The sequence below is a fragment of the Orcinus orca genome, chromosome 5, assembly GCF_937001465.1.
Source record: "Orcinus orca chromosome 5, mOrcOrc1.1, whole genome shotgun sequence".
Lineage (NCBI taxonomy): Eukaryota > Metazoa > Chordata > Mammalia > Artiodactyla > Delphinidae > Orcinus > Orcinus orca.
Genome location: NC_064563.1, coordinates 69,438,256 through 69,448,873, shown reverse-complemented (window position 1 = coordinate 69,448,873; position 10,618 = coordinate 69,438,256). Strand labels below are relative to the sequence as shown.

General features: G+C 42.4%; 1 long non-coding RNA gene across 2 annotated transcripts; it reads right to left on the bottom strand.

The window, feature by feature from the left end:
* Nucleotides 1–2,604: 2,604 nt before the first annotated feature.
* Nucleotides 2,605–10,400, bottom strand: LOC117196066 (uncharacterized). Of its 2 annotated transcripts, XR_004476067.2 has the most exons (4): nucleotides 10,140–10,400; nucleotides 6,793–7,010; nucleotides 5,842–6,020; nucleotides 2,605–4,119 (listed from the first exon to the last, which is right to left on the bottom strand). It is a non-coding gene; the product is annotated as an uncharacterized LOC117196066 (long non-coding RNA). The 2 variants fall into 2 exon arrangements; XR_004476066.2 differs by lacking the exon at nucleotides 5,842–6,020 and having other exon boundaries at nucleotides 2,939–4,119; nucleotides 10,140–10,396.
* Between the last annotated feature and the right edge of the window lie 218 nt (nucleotides 10,401–10,618).

Genomic DNA, 10,618 nt, shown 5'->3' with positions numbered 1-10,618 from the left:
GGAGGGAGTCGGTGCCTCACACTGGTGCTGGAGCAGGAGGTAGGACACAGCCTCTGGGAGGAGGCCAGAGAGTTTGGCTCAGAATCAGGATGTTTGGCCTGGCAAGGGGGCTATCGTTCGCATGACTTAAAGCAAGCTTTTGCACCATTCTCCGCCTTTTTTTTTCTCAGTAGACTGTGTGTCCCCTGGGGTCAGAATCCCCTGTTGTATTTATATTCATTTCCCCAGTATTCAGGGAAAATAGTGTCTAACCCACAAAAGACTGCCAATGAACTGTGTATTGTGCGAACGAGTGAATGAATGAGCTGAGTATGAGGAATTAGATCAGTGGTTTAAGGGAAGAGGGCTTAACAGAACCATGGTCCTTACCTCAACTCACCTCCTAGATCCTGACGTCTATCCCCATGCCCTTTTCTAAGAACCAGAGATTCAAAGAATGGTAACCACCTACTCCCAGTTCCTAACAAGCTTGTGATTCTCTAAAGGAAACAACATTGATAGGGCTTATTTTTAAATTGTTTTCCTCAGAATTCACTAGTCAAACATGTTATAAGAATGAAAACCAGGCTTCCCTGGTGGCGCAGTGGTTGAGAGTCCGCCTGCCGATGCAGGGGACACGGGTTCGTGCCCCGGTCCGGGAAGATCCCACATGCTGCGGAGCAGCTGGGCCCGTGAGCCATGGCCGCTGAGCCTGCGCGTGCGGAGCCTGTGCTCCGCAACGGGAGACGCCGCAACAGTGAGAGGCCTGCGTACCGCAAAAACAAAAAAAAAAATAATGAAAACCAAATCTCCTGTAGCCCCAGAAGCATCTCAAAGACTGTCTTTTTACCAGGAGATCTCCTGGGTGGCCTCATGGAGACAGTAAAGTAACCAAGAAACCCTTTTTTTTTTAAATTAATTTAAAAAATTTTTGGCTGTGTTGGGTCTTTGTTGCTGTGCGCGGGCTTTCTCTAGTTGCGGCGAGCGGGGGCTACTCTTCGTTGTGGTGCGCGGGCTTCTCATTGCGGTGGCTTCTCTTGCTGTGGAGCATGGGCTCTAGGCGCATGGGCTTCAGTAGTTGTGGCACACGGCCTTCAGCAGTTGTGGCACATGGGCCTAGTTGCTCCGTGGCATGTGGGATTTTCCGGGACCAGGGCTCGAAACGGTGTCTCCTGCACTGGCAGGAGGATTCTTAAACATTGTGCCACCAGGGAAGCCCCAGGAAACTCTTTTAACATTTTCAAAAGCTGTGAAATAACCAACAAACAAGATAAGCACACTGAGACCCAGCAGGCAGAGACAGATCAAAGATTTACAGGATCTATTTAATCTCATTATGGTCAATGTGCTCAGAAAGAGTGAGGTTTTGTTGGTGTGGAGACAAGAGTCTCCCAGAGTGAAAGGTCTTCTCCAAGAATGAGTGGGCAGTTCTCACTTTTGCTCTAGGCCCTAAAGATGTGGGAGGCTTCAACTTTAGGTCAAACATTCAAAACTGTGAATTAGAGGACTAATTGCTTGCATTGAAAAGATTTCACTTAGGGCTTTTCAGTGTCTTGAGTGTGTGCTTGTGAGATAGATGGACATCAAACTAATATATAAACATTACACAGTTTGGAAGATAAAGAAAAGAATAAAAGGAGAAAAAGCATCCATAATCCTACTACTCTAAGACAGCCCATGTAAATAGTTTTTTGTTAATTGTGTGCTTTGGTTTATATCCAGTTTATTTTTTATGTATAGTAAATAAATATACTACATACATATGTGTAGTTATAAATACACTACATACATATATATATACTGCTTTTCACTTTACCTGTTACCATAAGTGTTTTCCAATTCTAATTTTTAAAAATTAGTTGTATTATATTTAACCATTCTCCATCCAATACCCTTCCCTCCAACCCAGTCATGATGGAACATGTAGGTTGTCCAACTTTTTTGTTGCTAGATATAATGCTTGAATGCATATATTCATTCAAAGATTTTTTTCCCCTATATGTTGAATTATGCCTTGAAGATAGATTCCTAGAAGTAGAATTACTGGGTCACAGGGCATGACTCCATTTATGATTCTTGAGATATGTAACCAAACAGATTGCTGACAGTAATGATAACCAAATTGGACTATGATAGTATTCAGTCCTACCTCATCTCACCAAGAAGAATTGAGATGTCAGCCTCCATAGTGAATATCAGTGTTGGTTCAAAGATCTATAACCACTTGGCAGAGAGGCTGATGCAAGTGGGAAAAGGTGAAGGGGAAGAAGGAAGAGACACTTAAGCTCACATTGGAACTGGACACCGCTGGTAACTGACAGGTGGTTAGAAATGAATGAGGCATTTCTGAAATAATGTATATCAATGCAATAGCAGTCCTTAGTTTACTAAAGGGAATACTACAGCAAAATAAATGATTCAGGGTGGACTGGTTGATGGGAAGCAACTCTACCACTAATTTGTGGGATGGTCTTGGCAAACCATTTCCCTCTCTGGATTTTTCTAGTTTAGGTAATGGGGTCATCTTCAGATAATGAAGACAAATTCATAGAGTTATAGGGTCCAGTTAGCGTTCTTCTCTAGACCCAGAGTTAAACTCTGATGAGATCCACAGTTCTTTTGGAGTTGTACAATGAGATACCAGACATTCTAGGAAGGTCTTGAGGCTCCCCCAACCTCAGTGATGAATCCCTAAGTATCATATGTCTATTATGGACTGATGGCTAGATCTTTCAGGGCCTTGTTTCCATGGAGGATTTTCGGAAAGAAATGTGGAGTAAGCAGATTGATGAGGTGCCTTGAGTCATCCACCACCATGACAACACTTGGCCTTTGGTGCTTCCTAAGTGTTCTCCTCACAGTTCTGTGTCCAGATGATGACATAGAGAAATTAGCAAAATTGCTTTCAATTTAGTAAACTAAAAGAATAAATGCAGGTTCCCTCATTTTCCTGACTCTATCTGGGGGGCATGGTTGACTGGGAAGAAAATCTCTCAGATTTCAAGAGACCTAGCTCATTTTTGGAGGATTCTGGTATTGAAAAATAAATAAATAAATAAGGATATGCCCTCCCCAAATATTTTTTAAACAGCAAAATTGAGAAGATAGTGCAGAGAAAAACCCTATACCCAGTTTCCCATTATTATTAACATTTTATATTACTATGGTACATTTGTAACAACTAATGAAACAACACTGATACAATATTATTAACTAAAGCTCCTCATTTATTCAGATTTGTCTGGGTTTACCTTATCTTTTTCTGTTTCATGATCCCATCCAGGATACTACATTACATTAAGTTGTCATATCTTCTGAGGTTACTCTCAGCTGCTGCAATTTCTCAGACTTTCCCTGATAGTTCTGTGGAATATTGGTGACGTCTTTTGTAGGATGCCCTTCTGTTGAAACTTGTCTGAGACTTTTCTCATAAATAGACTGGGGTGTGGGAGGAAGACCACAGAGGTAAAAAGCCATTTTCATCTCCTCAGATCAAAGGTACATAACAATCAACATGGCTTATCATTGCTGATGTTCACCTTGGTGAATTGGCTAGTGTATGTCAGGTTTCTCCATGTAAAATGATTCCCTCCCTCCTTTCCTCCCTTCCCATACTGCACTCTTTGGAAGGAAGTCACTGTGCATAGCTCACACCTGAGGAGTGGGGAGTTACCCACCGCCCCCTTCCCCCATCCTTGCTGCCAGTGTATCTACATAAATGATTTGGAATTTTTCTGCAAGGGAGATTTGTCTCTTTTCTCTGATTTATTAATTTATTTAATCATTTATATCCGTGGGGATTCATGGATATTTCTTTTATACTTTGGATTGTAATCTAATATGACTTGATTTCTTTTTTTTACTCCAAATCTTCCAGCTTTGCCCATTGGGAGCTCTTCAAGTGGCTCCAGTGTCTCTTTGAAATATGCCCCATCGATGTAGTTTTCGTTTGTTTTTCAGCAATTCTTTATTTATGATGCTATAAGATGTTCCATTCTAATTTTGAATACTTCTTGCCCCAGTCCTAGATCTAGAACCAGACGTTTCTCCAAGGAGCCTTGTTTTCCATTACTGCACAGAAGTATCAGAAATCAAGATCTGGTACCAGGTGGGCTCTTTGCTAGTGTAGCATCGTTGTTTCTAGGCCAAAAATATATTAAATTTTACATTTTCAACACCAGCGTACACACAATTACAATGCAATTGTACTATTCATAAGATAAGTATAGGTTTATTAACAGTATTAAATCACAGTACCGTAGGAGCCTGTGGCGGCTCTGACACTGGGTCCTACCCTGGGACACACACAGAGAACTTGTGTATGAGGGTCTGCTCCTTTCCATCCTGTGTACGGCTAAGACTGATGTAGAACCTCGGTGGAGATGATGTCAAAAGTCTAAATGTGAGGCCTTCTCTGAACGTAAGGACCCAGCAAATGGCTCTTTTGCAGGGCTGCCCACCCCACGTCCTCTTTTCATGATAAAACATGGACAAACATAGTGGATTTAGAACCAGGACATCAAAATTCTGGACCTGGCTCAGTCTGATCCAGTGTGTGTGGCAAATACATTCTGTGTGGGCCTCAATTTCCAATGATATAAATTCAGTCGTGTGGAATTGGACAATTGCTAAGGACCTTCCCAGTGCTAGCATATTGTAACTCTCAATAGTATTTCATTGAGAGAATGTAATTGGCTCCATCTCTCCTTGTACATGGGCATCAATATTCCAGAAGGTCTAAGAGGAGGGATGGTGGTAGGGGGGAGGTCACTGTCAATAAATAGGAACTACACTTTAAATTATGTCCTGAAGATGCTGAGGTCCGTTAAAGGCTTTGCTAGGCAATCAGGCCTGAGAAACATTAGACCTTTCTTTTTAAAGAATGGAGATAAAAGAAGCATAGGAAATATTGGTGGAGAGTTACCTTCAAGTTTGTTCTGGTAGAGTAAGGCTTTTTTTTTTTTTTGGTAAGGGCAAACTCCTCATCTGTTATTTCCTCTGACGTCAAATAATTACCTTTAATGCAGTGATGGTTGAACTACCTCTAAGTTTCTTACCAGGAATCTCTATCTAGTTTTTTCTTTTTTTTTCTCCTTCTTTTGTGTGTGTGTATGTATATGAATATTATGTCATATTTTTTTACATCCACATGGGGCCCAGCGGCTTAAGGTGTGCCCAGTTTACAAGTGTCATCTCCTTCCTATCACTGACTGGGACTGTTTCCAAAAACAGAAGAAGGAAAAAAAAAAAAAGAACTCTAGTGCAGAAAAGACACTTGGGAACTGTCACATCCGATTATGAATGCAGGAGATCAAAGGTACAAGGTCTTAGAATCGGCCCCTTCCAACTCTTAACATGTAAAATCTTCATTTGGCTTTTGGACCTACTCAGCAGAATCCCAGACTTTGGTCTACAACTGGTTAAAAATTGATAGAGGTGAAGATTCTGGGACTGCCTTCTTTACTTAGAAGTTTACATTTTAACTTCTTTTCCCACCCCAGGGACACATTCACTCAGCTCCTTTCCATCCCCCCCTCCACCTTAAAGTTACATAAATATATATTTAGACACAAGGTATCGAATTTAGAACAGATAGACTGTGCTGCAAACCATCTGGGTTATTCCTTCACACAGTTGAGGAAACTGAGTCCTGATAAGTGGTTTTGCTCCATGTCCCATAAGGAGTTCCAGGCAGAACGGTAATTAGAAACCAAGGTTTTCTGGCAACAAATCCATGTTTTTTCCCCCTACCTCACACTGTGCCCCCACGGAGTTACACGTTTGTGCGTGTGTCTCTGTATGTACATATGTTACATAGACACCGACATGTAGGAAACATGCACCAAGCATCTGTGGTCTGACCTCAGGGAACAGTTTAATGACTCGGATTTCAGGCAGCTGACAGGGTTCCGCTGGTGGAGGTTGAAATAAACAAGAAAAGCCACTGTGGAGATGTGAATGGAAAAGTACCGAGCACTCCCTTTCTCAGCACATTCTTCCGCTCTCCAGCTCTCCCTGCCGTCAAGCCGGCTTCAGATAGGCTTCAGCATGGTCAGGTGTACAGAGGGCGGTGTGGAGAAGGAAAAAAAAAAAAAAATGCAGGCACAACACGCAAATCAAGTTTTTCCACTTCTAGCCTTAGGTAGTAAAGACAGCTAAGTACAGCAGCCCGGTGGGCCAGCCACCCTGAGTTTACAAACACTCAAGTGCTTTCCTCCCTGCATCCCCTTCCTGGTCCAGCTGCTGCTTTCCCTCATGCTAAGGTTTCATAGGAAGTGAAAACCCTGTTATTCAAAACAGTGATAGAGTGCTGTAGACAAATGATCATGCACCCCCCCCATCACTTCTCTATTTTAAGCTCCCGAGATATTTATTTCCATTTTAAATAAGTGAGAAAAGTGTGGAAAAAATCCGTGTTTTGGGGGGAAACTCTGAGCTAGGCCAAAAAGGTTTCTAAACTAAAAAAAAAAAAAAAGGTCTCAGGATAATACAGGCCAAAAGCAGGCAGCATATGGACCAAAATTAAATGTTGACACTTGTTTTTCTCAAGGTAGTGGCTGGAAATCATCTTTTTTTTTTTTTTTAATGTCTCAAAACTTTCTGCTCAATTTCTCTAAATCATACCAAGAAAACACCTTTCTTTCTCCAAGGATAATGTAAGGAGCTTGTTTATAATGGCTCTAAGTGAAGGATTTGAAATAAAACTAATGGGTAAATAAGATCTCCCATACCCATCAAAAGTAGCTGTTGAGTACCATAGCACAGGTGACAAGCATAGCCAAGCCCAGATGACAATCAAAACTCAATACTCACTGTGACCTGGAGTCTGTTCTGAGAACCAGTTTACAATTTACACACAGCCCAAAGCAGCCTTGCTTTCCTCAATTCTGCCAGAAAACAAGATGCCCATCTCCAAACCCAGGTAGTCAGATCACCCCGATTTTCTAACACAGGACCATCAAACCACGAAGACCCGTTTTCAGTTGTGTCCTGGGGTCCCACATGCCTCCAGTGATGGCTATCCTGTCCTCCTGAAAGAAAGAAGTCTTGAGTGATCATCTTCACGGTTCCTTCCAGTTCTAAAATCTGTAATTCTGCGATGTGATAGTTTAAAGATCTACCAAGGTGCCAGAAGTTCCTGACAGGTGAAACCAATTTCCTGTTTGGAGTCCCCTTAGAAAGAGGACAGGACAGTGCTTATTCCAAGGATAGTTTCCTTTTCAGCTATGATTGAATGGTGGGGAAGATTCTCTGGGGGGAACTGGATGCAAAATCTGTTCCTTTCCTTAAATAGATGTAATATTAAGACCAAGCTATTTTATTTTGTAACAAAGCTTTTATTTACCCAGAACCTGTGATTAGTAACCTATTACTATGCCCAGAACACCAGGCAAAGGGGCTGGCCTGGTCCTCTACTCTGAGTATTAATAGCCAGAAACCATTAACTCATAGGACTGGTTGATACACAGCCCCTCCAAGCCCACAGGAATCACACATAAGACCCCAGACATGGAATCTCTCTTTAGAGCTTCTTAAGGATGATTTAAAAGAATTTGAATATATTCAATTCAATCCTTTCTTTAATCCTAGCACTGCTGGAATGAGGGAGGTCCACAAAGTGACACCAACTGGTTACTACTGGGGAGAGATCAAGAATGAGAGAAGGCATTCTGGAAGAAATTCAACTGGTATAAAATTTGATAAAGTTACTTTCCTAGGAATTGAAAAGAGATTGAGAGGTGGGTACACGATTTTCCTCACCATTCATCTCGTAGAGAAAAGGGGACCTACCTAAAAGTAAACCTTCATCTTTAAAATAGCTTCAATAATTTTTTTTTTTTTTTCATTTAACCGTCTCCTGTTCTGGTTAATTTCTTTCGGTGTAAACACTTCAATTTGGAAAAAAAAAAAAAGTAGAAATGTGGGACCCTGGCACTGGGTCCCGGAAATAACGTCCTGAGAAGGTTTGCGGTCCCTGGCGGTAGGATTAATTATCTACAAACCACGCCTGGTGGGGTCTTCCTCCAAGGGCTCTCCGCAGAGAATTAAAGAAGGGTGAATTTATTCCCAGCCCCCGCTCTGGTTTGTTCTGCTGTCTGAGGGAGATTTCCCTTTGCTCTGCAGCGCCCCCATGGGGCTAAGATTGGCGTGGCAAAGAGAACGAGGGAGCGGCAAGCTATGTATTTAAGGGGGAGGGGGGAGCCAATGAGGCAGGATGGCAACTTTGACAAGAAAAGTGACCCCAAATCACAAAAGTAATCTCATTGTAGGATCAGTAATAGGGCAGAGCCATACAATTCACATTCCAAACCACACAGACACCTGAGAAACCCTAAAGTTCTTATTACTCATAAAAGATAGAAAAATCATCACCCATACAAATACACAAAGACCATCACTTCAGCAAAATCGGGGTGTCATTTTGAATCCAGTGGGATTCCTTTAAAACGCTTTGAAAATGAGGGGGAAGGGGACAATCAGAAAAACAGATAGTCTCCCTTCTGGCCAAATGGATCTGCACTGGATGACATCATGTGTCTTTGGGGGTAAAATGTTCATTTTGACAACAGTGACAGCATTAGGCCTGTGTATATTTTTCAAAAATCCTTCACAAGACAGGCTTTTCTGCAGAGACTGCAGTAATTCATCTGTCAATAAGTATTAAAATATTCAGATTTCACAGGGACAGACACTTACGCATATTTCCTAAGCTCCAGCCCTTGTGAAAATAGCCGACCCCTTTGGATCTCTCCTGGTTTTAAAAACCCCAACACAGCCTTTTCCAAAAGGGGGCTGCATTGACAACCACATTTTCAGCGATAGATCTGAACTTCTTATGGCATTCTGGGAAAGAGACCCCAAATATCCCAGGCAACAGCCAGCAGTCTTTCATAGCTCTGCTCAGTTCTATAAACCCAAACTGGGGTTGGGAGAGGTAGATTATTTTGGGAGATATCTTTATTGGAAATTAACATGTGCAGAAATTTTGCAGAACCTTTAAGAACTCGTCTGTAATTTAATGAGTTGCCTGAAGGACTCTCATAGCCAAGGCTCAGAACAGCCTGACCTTTGAAAGCTGCTTCTGGTCCAAACATTTGGGGTTAATACTTGAGGAATCTGAAATATTATTTTCCCCTCACACCGTTCTTTTAAGAGAGAGACATAAAAGAAACAAGAGTCTCCCTCATTCAGGGATGAGTAGGAGGGGAAAAAACCCCAACCAATATTTAAATAGGGAAACTGGCAGTTCTGAATAAACAAACCAAGGCCCACAGTGGAATGATTCTGCACTGCATTTGCCTTTAAAAAGAAAGGAAGTAAGGAAGAAAGAAAGATTTCCCCCTTTTCCTCCTCCTCCTCCTCGAAACTCAGCTCTAAAGCTAAGAGGACTGTGCTGCGTGCAGCGCGTTGTAGTTGTAGCACAGTCTGTTCTAAACACACGCAGTATCTGTGATACTGGCACGGTAGGCCTTTAGAATTCCCTCCGGCTGATCTCTTTAAACACAGACAGGAGAGATTTTTTACAACGACCTTGAAGCGAGCTGGGCCGGGGGGAGGGGGGGCGGAATCAAGACCTTAAGAAAAAGCAAAGCACAAACATGTATTTGGCTCACGGAATTTTGTAGAACACACGCATACACACACCCACATAATACACACGTTTCTCGCAGCAAGAAATTTCCTAAGAGTCAACAATAACAGAAAGAGTAAACCCACCACTTGCTGTCCTGGAAAGAAACAAACCAAAACAAATCCTTTGAACATGTCTCTCAAGTGCAGGGGAGCGTCCTCTCAGTAAAAGTCCATGGGGAGAAAGAAAATTGCACCCTCCCCACCCCCCAAAAAATGGGGGTTGGGATGTAACATATACGACAAAAAATTCAAGCTTCTTTCAATAGTATCAGTATTAAAAAATAACACATCTTCCTTAAAGCGCTTGAGAGATGAGATTGGGGCAAAAACACTCAAAACAAAATCCAACCGATGCGGGATCCTATGATTTACGTAACATCACAAAGTTGCAAAAGGCAAAAATCAGAAGCAAAAATCCGAAACCCATCAAAATACAATAACCCCAAATCCCGAGCCACCACACCAACAAGGAAAAAAAAAACAAAAAACAAAACTGTCCCAAATAAAAATAAAGCAAATGAACCCACCGAAAACTGCTTGGCAAATATTTTTCTCGTGGTGCCTAATATTCTAGCTGGAAAGAGCTGTGGTGTTTATTGTTTTTTTCTCTTACTCGCCTCGAAACCTACTATATATAACAGACTTTTCCCAAAGGTTCGAACCTCTCGCTCCCTTTTGTGTGTTGAGCTCGAGGAGCTGAGTTTACGGGGAAGAGAGGAGGAATTAGCCCCAGACCCCGGGAAAGCAAAGCGCACTCCCCCTCTTATGTCACCGAATAGCAAATTAGTTCTCAGAATTCCAGAGGCCGAGCTTTGCTACAGCAAAGACGCCGACGTCACAGAGGGGGCGCCCACGTGACGGTGGCGGAGCAGGCTGTACCATCGTCCGGGGGCCGGGGAGGGAGAGCCACCGTCTGGCCCCTCGAGCCTCACACCGAAACCTCCAAACCCGAGACGCCCAGCCTGTGAGGAACCCGAAATATGCCGGACAGTGGGAAAATATTGTG